Here is a 9,098-nt window from a genome sequence, read left to right on the forward strand (position 1 = left end):
CCATAGTTTTCCTTTTTTTTAGAAGTTCTGAAGGATGCCTTGTGACTTTGTTTCTTTGTAGCATCCATTGATGCTAATGAGAACAATATGTTTTCATCATAAAACTGCAGCACACTTGTTCACGAAAAAGCATGTTGTACTTCGTAATTTTATTTTATTTTAAAGATTTTTTTTTTTTTGATATGCAAGGATGATGATTTTTTTCTTCTTAATAGTAATTCTAATAAAATTAATAAATAATAAAAGTACTTCAAAAACTTAAAAATACTAAATGAAATGAGAAAACATAGTATGTAGCATGCTGAAGAGTTGGCACAAATCTCTTCGTAATGAAATTATTATAGGAGAAGATGCCATTCTCCCATCCATTCAAAATATCCAATTTGTTGAAGTTTTACATTTTTTTTTTCAGTACATTCAAAAGTTTGTTACACTTTCGTTTTCACCATAAGTTTAAAAGATCATTTTCTTTCATTTTCATTTCACTACTATTTACTAATCCTAAAAAGAACTAATGATGAAGATTTGAATCTAACCTTAATAAATTAAAAAGACGAATGATAAAATTATTTAAACTAATCCTAAAAAGAACGAATGACGAATATTTGAATCTAACCTTTTAGCTTGCAAACGCAATAACCGAGGAACTGACATATGTGTCTCCATACACTTGTGTATGGCCTTCCTCTCTCCTCAAATAAGATATGAATTTCATAATGAAGAGAATGGCCTATATTACTTAACTCTCCCTCTTTTATATAAGCTTAAGGCTTCCTAACATTCAAAGCTTTCCTTTAAGCATTTTAAAGCTTTTGTAGTTTACAAACTTGAAAAGCCTAAAAGCTTTCAAACGTTGAATCTTTTCTTAAAAAGCTTTTCTTCAATTTTGGGTGTACAATTATGTTTTTATTCTTTAATCCAAAAATAACAAAAAATATAATTATAAAATATCACATAACTGCACCTATAAAAATCGAGGTTTAATATAATAAAGCGTTAATAAGTAAAATAATGCACAATATTTAAATAAGGGGTTTGTGTCAAACTCATGCACTTTTGCTCATAGTTGGAGCTTTTGACTAGTGTTTACGAAAAATCGAGGTTTAATGTAAAATAAATTGTAAAAATTTTCTAAAAACCCTCCAAAATTTAAGGAAAAATATTTAAAACTTTAAACTTCCCAACATTTCTAGTTATACATGTAGCAAACATATGCAATTTGATTCAAATATCCCTCTAAAATTTTGAGTAAAATGTTTTTGTATCTGGTAGTAAATATGTTTTTTGTGAACACTACTTTTGACCAACAAGGCTACACTCCTAATCTCACATGCCATGGATGTTATAGGGCTAAATTATCATTCAAAATGTCTAAGAGGGCCTTCCCACATACACCATGGCCACCATTGGCCATGATGACATGTATCTATTACACTCTCATTTTGACATTCGCATTGAAAACTATGCCTTGCTTTGTAAACTATTCCTCTATGGGGTAGGTACAATTTATAGAGAATGTGCAGTATCAAGATTCTTGGTAAACTAGAGAGGAGTTTGAAGGTTATCTTAAAGGTTGATTCAGATTGTCTATTATAAATCATCATTCATTCTTAGCCTATTGAAAACTAATCATTTGCTTTCAAATCCATAAAAGAGGAGAGTTGGAATCCATAGCTGAGAATGATACATTTTTTTTATATGAATGGTGATCATTCATGGAAATGAACCCTCCCAAAAGTAAGCTAGGACATGTGAATAAACTAAGTGTAAAAATTACATGGTGCAACAAACAAAATCAGCAACAATGAGTAGAGAATACACAAAAAATATGAAAAGAACATCAACTTCTTTAATTCTAAATAAACTAATACAAATATGGCACCGTCCACTCATGCACTTCCACTATGAAGCTTCGATGGCGATCCAAATAGATGATAAGCAAAGGGCTTAAGGTTAGCTAGAAAAACTCTACTTAGATAAAAGATAGATTGATAATGGCTTTGGAGGGGTCTTTCTTTTATATCCCGGAAATATAGTTTGGATCCGACCACATTATGAACATTCCCTAATCGACTAAGGAATATTCTAAAGAATATTCCCTTTACCATCGGGTAGACCCCCAACCATGGGTAGCTTTTGTGGCCCCTGGACCCCAAAATAGGGGTGCCAAAAGATAACTCCCATATTACGCAACTCGACACATTGTACCTCAAGTTGCTACAAGCATAACTACTCTATCTAACACAAAGGCTAGATCCACAAAGGTCACCTTTTTGCCATCTGATTACATAGACCTCATCTGACATCAAGACCCAACCAAACTCCAAGATCACACATAGCTTCTCCTCATAATGGATGCCTTACAACTTAGAGCACCATGGACCATTGGTGGCACCTCACAAGACTGGGGCATTGAGCACCATTAGATCATTGGTGGCAACTTTTATGAGGGTGGGATATTGAGCATATCTAACACAAAGAACACTTGGAATAAATTAATATATATGGATAAACTCAAATTGCTAGAAAAATATGGACAACTATAAAATATATATATATATAAGAACAAGATAGCTAAAAGTAGCTTCCATAGTAAGTGTCATTGTTTTGGTCTCTCTGTGGTTTAAATGCTTAAAATTTTAGGCTGAAAAGATGAGGTCACAAATATAAATCCCAATCTAATTTTTTTCCCACAAAATTTTCAATGTCTCCTAAAACTAATATTTTTAAAAATAGGTTTGGGCTTCAAAACAACACCTTGCTTTTTACAACACCTTTGCTTGCACCACCAAGAAGGAAGTGCCCACTTCTTTAGTGTGGTTCTCCACCTTTGGTATCTCATGTGCCTTATCAAGAGCTTTGTTCTTACAAGCAAAGAGTTTCAAAGTCAACAAGGTCCAACAAGGCAATAGCAAGAAAAATGAATCGCTTGAGAAGCTAACATATGAGCCACTGATGGAGAGAAACTTCTTTATTGTGCTCAATAATGAGTGTTATGATTATGTTGACCCATATTAAAAATGGGTTTCCTCTACAAAGTACTTAATTTTATTTCATGTAATGTAAGGGTTTTGTGCTTAAGCCTCACCTACTTTGATCTTATACAAAAGTGCAAGCCCAATGCCATTGCTCTCTAAGAGATGAAGCTTGGTGAGTCAAATTTGCAACATAGCTCCTCTAAAAATCATAAGCTCTTTGCTAATCTAAGGGCAATGATGGCACTATCTTGCTAATCAAGAAGAACCTTTGACCTACCTTGTTATGCAATGTAGAATCAGATAATGTAGTGGCTATTAGAATGATAGTTGACCACTTGATGGTACATGTAGTGTCCACATATACTCCCCATAGCTTTGTTGCAAGAGCTCAATGCAAGAATTTGGTGAAGAGTACAATGGCAAATGAAAATCCCTAGTATTGGAACATGAAAATGCAAATTGAAAATATATCTCAAAGCATCACTCCAATTATCCAAGCTAAGAAATCTAACTACAAAGATTTAGTAAGATCCCATAATCAAATCAACATTATGGATCTTTGGAGTGATTACATACATGGCACAAAAAGCATGCATTAACCATTTGGTAGAAAGTCTACCTAGATATCTTCTATGCATCTATAAGTGGCTACCAGATTGCCTCTATACAGTTGTAGTTGTTGGGTGTAAAGGCACCTATGCCTAATTGCCCATCTATTCATTACATTGACAATACCCACATACCTGTACATTGCAAGTGGTGGCCACCCATCATTGTCACTTCATTCTTTTTTCTTTTAGTGACATTTGAATAAGGGAAGGCCAGTCACACATTATAATTGTTGGAGTTCCCACATACTCTCTCTCTCTCTCTCTCTCTCTCTCTCTCTCTCTCTCTCTCTCTCTCTCTCTCCATCCACCATAGCTCTTGCTTTGCTATTTTCTTCCACTTGTGTACTTCTACTCAAGCTCTACCTTTCAACTAGTTTCAAAGCTAGCCATTCAAGAAGCTTCTTCATCCTTTGCTCCAACCCAAATTCAAAGCTTCAGCTCAAGGTTTCAGAATAGCCATTTTTTCTTCCTCCCAAGGTATGCATTTAGCCTTTCCTTCTCCCAGCTTGTTGAGGAGCTTCCCAAGGCTTAGCTAAGCCTTGTTGAGTGCTTACTAAGCTGAGGAGCAATCATTCTATCCATTTCAAGTGGATGTAGAGCATGCTATAGAAGTTGTGGACAACTGTTGCAGCTTAATAGCACTATCATATTTTGGCCATAACTTTTACATATGGTATCAAATTTAGGCATTCTATAGCTAAAAATGAAGAGCATGATAAGAGTTACAACTCTCGATATTGATAAAGTTGATTTTTGTAGTTTTTTTTCTCTGCTGCACACAAAATAGAACACTTCTTGTTTGGATAGTAAACAATAAATTCCACAATGCATGTTTGATATTTCAAGGATATTATTTTCGTGCTTGAATGGTATGATTATGCTTTTGGAATGCTACTTGGATTGTTTAGAGATTAATTAGCTCAATTTTGCAAAGCTTTATTTTTATTGTAATAGTTTGGACAATAAGCATACAACAATGAGCTTCATACTTTGAATGCCTATTGTCTATAGTGATGTCTAACATTGATGTACGATCCTGAATATGGTTATGACATGTTTTGTCACTTAGATTTGAGCTAATTTGATGTACTTGGGCTTTGGTAAGTTGCTTTAAGATTTTATGCTTACTCACTTGTAGATATCAAGCTTCATTTGATGCTTACGGAGGTATTTGTAATGCATTTGGGCTTCTCAGATGCTTTGATGTATATGCCTTAAGCTTTGCTTACTCACTTTGCATTTTGGATTTGCTTCTAGTAGGTGATACTTGTACTTACTTGGCAAAGCTTGTTTCTTGGTTCATGCACATGTTCTCTTGACATGTATTGAATGATTGGAGTTGTGATGGGCGTCAATGCCAGTTATTCCTAGTCTTTCTTTCTTGCTCACATTGAGTGCATGTGAGAAGCGAGCTTTTTTTGGAAAACCTCCAATTTTTGTTCCACATAGTTCACTTATCTCTCCTCGTCTCTTGGGCACATATTAAGCACTATTATTGCTCCTCCATTGCCACCACCATCTCTACCACCACCACCATTGTCACCTTTACCACCACCTCCTTTTCCAATGCCACCACCATTGTCACCTTTACCACCACCTCCTTCTCCTTCTCCACCACCACCATCTCCTCCACCACTATCTCCACCGCCACTGCCACTACCACCTCCACCGCTTCCACTACCACCGCTTGTACCCATGTTTCTCTCCCCATGTTAAGTACCTCAAGTATGACTCTCTCTCTCTCTCTCTCTCTCTCTCTCTCTCTTTCTCTCTCTCTGAATTTTTTCCTCTCTCTCTCTGAGCGAGGGATTACTCTCTCTCCCTCCCTCCCTTCCTCTCTCTCTCTCTCTCTCTCTCTCTCTCTCTCTCTCTCTCTCAATTAGCAACTTCTTGCTTTCTCTCTCTCTTACTCTCACTCACTCACTCACACACACACACGCACACACACACACACAAAAATTTTCTTACTCTTGGACACAGATTCACATTATGCATCTATTTTTCACAATCCTATTAATTTTGCAAGGGTCAAGGGTTTGCATGAGATCCATTGTATCTAACACTTTTAGTAGTTAATATTAGGGTGATAAGAATATTACATCATTACTTCCACATGCTTATATACATTCATATTCCTTTATGCTCATATATGCATGTTTTGCAATTGCATCATGATATATCAGTACTTTAATTTTGTGCACATGAGTGAAACTATAATGCATATATTTATGCTACGTTCAATTGAGAATTATTGCATGAACTTACTACAAGAGGATACGATATCAAATAGTTTGTTACGCTTACTATAAGAACGTGCGATATCTATTGTTTTTCAACTTGTTCAAATAGTTAATATTAGAACAACAATATTTTATCATTGTTACTCAATGAATTGTGCACATATACATTCACATACATGCATACATCTACATTCCACCCCTCCCTCAATTCTTTGCACATACTTTATTTACACATCTTATAGTATAGCAACTAAGTGAAAATACATATACCATTGGAGTCACTTGCCCAATCCTTTCTCTTTCACCTATTCTTTCTCATCCTCATTTCATTGCACTTGAAATTTAATACAATCAAATAATTGTGAAAATACATATTCATTGCACACATCAAATACCCATCGAGTTCCATTGCTGGAGGATGGAATGGGTGATCCCTAACAAAGTCTAGGATTAAAACATGGATGCATGCTAGCTTAGTCAAGTAGAGAAGCATGTGCTCCAAGAGGATAGTATCCATGCGTGGGAGCTTTCGCTCAACTGCCAAGACCCACGGACCGCTTATTGCTTCAAGCATTCCAAGCGAGCTCTAATGGCTACCTCTCACATAGCCGACGCACCGTCGATCCTACGAGTGTAGTGAGCTTACCTTGATGCCGATATGAGTTGCCTTCTCTCTTGCACACACTGGTAGCTCCACGATCCTAGATGCTAGCTCAAGCATCCTCAAGCCTCCTCCTCCTCCAAGCTCCATCCACCATAGCTGCACGCGCAAGAGAAGGGAAGAGAAGAGAAGAGAAGAAGAGAAGAGGGGATGGTGAAGAGCTTCACCCTCTTGATCCCTCACTCTCACACACTCACTCCCTCACACTCTCACACTCCCTCTCTCAAGAGCACACACAAGCAAGAAGAGGAGAAGAAGAGATGAGCTCTTGTTAGCCACACACCAAAGAATGAGCTTCCATTCACTTTTTGAACTTTATATATACAAACCCTAAAACCCCATGGGCGTCCATCTCTCTATTCTTTTACAAGTGGCACAGGAGGGATCCTAGTGCTCTTTACAAGAGTTTTTGGAGTTTTTGAGGCGCCTTTTATTTAAAATTACGCTTTTGGCCCTGGCTTAGCTTTAGAGGCCGACTGCGTGTCTTTGCTCCTCTTCCATCTTCTTCCTGCTTTTTCATTCATTATTCCGCCTTCTTGGCTTGGGGTTAACATTACCTCCCTCTGAGACGGGTGCCAGTCCCATGGCACTCTTGGCGACTGTTGGAGTTTAAGAGGTAGTTGGTGCAGTAGTCGTGTGTAAGGGCAGGGCTATGTGTAGACTCGGGTGCTCGTGGAAGCCTGGTAGTAAGGTTTGTTGGAGAAGTCAAACGGATAGCAAGTGGTTGACAGGGGTCTCCGAAGTCGATGGTTGGTCGCCTTTGTGATGCTTGGGAGGAAAGGGTGCTCTACCTAAGGGGGGTGTCTACCTTATTGTGTAGTGCCTTGTGCTCGTGCTGGTGGAATGGGGAGTTGGGTCTAACCACAACCAGCCGGGGTGATATCCCACACTTGGGGGTCCCATTTGTGCAAGAGGTGGAGTGCAAGTAGCTTAGGGTGACAGGTCTAACCATAGGTGAGTGTGACCTCCCTAGGTATGTCCTGCCCTTGATGGGCCCTAAGCATGAAATAGGGAAGCAAAAGGGGCTCGGGGTTTAGGAGCGAAGCCGACCGACCGAAGCCACCGGGTATGCCTAACTTGAGGATCCCTAGGTGCAGTGATCGTGCTCTACGTGGTGCTAAGTGCTGCTCTGTAAGTGAGTTGTTTTGTCCATTCCATGTGTAATGTTTCGCTTGCTCTTTCTTGGATGCTTTTTCTTTTTCTTTCTTTAAAAAAAAAGTAGTTTTACACTAGTAGAATGACAGCATGTACCTAATCTTCCTCGTCTGATTTAGGCGGAGAAGGGGGTCGGATGGATTTGCTAAAAAATTGATGGCTTTGCATGTACCCTTTGAGGTTCATGCGGACGTGGAGGGAGGTGGTGGAGAGGAAGGGATGGTTGCACGTAGTGAACTGGCTGTCGTTCATATCCTCTAGGAGAGCTAGGCAAAAGGAGAGGAGAAGGCTAGCTCTCATCATTAAACATGCCATGGCACACGTGTCAATGGTGTTAGGGTCAAAAAAGAGAGGAGGCAAGCCACACTCTTGTGGGATCAGGTCCTGCTTGAGTAGTAGCTTAAGTAGCCTAAGATAAGTACATGTAGTTATAAAGGCTGGATCGGGGCATGAAGAGAAGTCCACGAGAAGACACGTCATGGAATCATTTAGGCTTCCCGAGTCAAAAAGGTGGGCATGTTCGAAGGAGGTGGCATTAGAGTTGTAGATGATGGGAAAATCATGACGCCCATGGAGGGTGGCAACAAAATCCACATCTACCCTACAAGGATACGCCATGAATGTGGGGTCATTCCTCTCATAGGGAAGGGTGTTACAAAAAGACATCCAGGCAAGCATGCTAATATCGCACACTCGCCTCCTCCATAGGGGTTGGCAGTTGTAGCCCTGTACAGTATGTGGTATTTCGAATACATTGTCTTGCCAAAACTCTACTTCTTTCCTTTCCCACAGAGTGGGGGCCTCTCCCTTTCTTCCAACCATTTCTGTCCTAGTCGGCCGCCAGTTGCGATCACCTCCTCCATCACCTTGATCGGTAGGACCCTCCGCATGCTGTTAGGCATGAGGAAGCTGAAGGTGAATGGGTCTTTTTCTTTTTCTTGTCGTTCCCAAATCACCAGCTTCCACGTGGAATCCAACAGGGAGGTCATCGGGGCACTGTGGGAGGGGTGCGGACGGCTGCACGACCGGTTTGTCTCTTAACTGCTTCCTGGTTTCCTCAACTAATTTTCTTCGTCTCTCCCTTAGTATGGCTCGTCTTTCCGTGGATGGATCAATCCGTTGCTGTTCTTAGACATGCGACGAGGGGAGTTGTGGGATTACCTCTTCTCTGATTCTCCCCATAACGAATTCAAGGTCAGCCTCCTCCCCCTACCGGTCTTCTAGTTGTGCTCCTTCTTCAAAGCCCAGTGCGCCCAATTCCTGGGGGGTTAGGCCGGCCAATAGTAGATACTTCCGTTGCTCTTCTAAGCTCAGTCTAACCTTCGCAGGTTAGGGTGGCATTTGTAGCCCCGCATGCAGGGCTCTGCGTGCGATGTTCAGTTTTTTCTGCACCACCTCCAATGACTCCTTTCCCTCTGGGCGGGTCGTGTCCAGTAATGTGTTGAGGAAGGCC

Source organism: Lygodium microphyllum, chromosome 22, assembly GCF_053477565.2.
Source record: "Lygodium microphyllum isolate KBCC chromosome 22, Lygodium_microphyllum_v1.1.10, whole genome shotgun sequence".
Classification (NCBI taxonomy): Eukaryota; Viridiplantae; Streptophyta; class Polypodiopsida; order Schizaeales; family Lygodiaceae; genus Lygodium; species Lygodium microphyllum.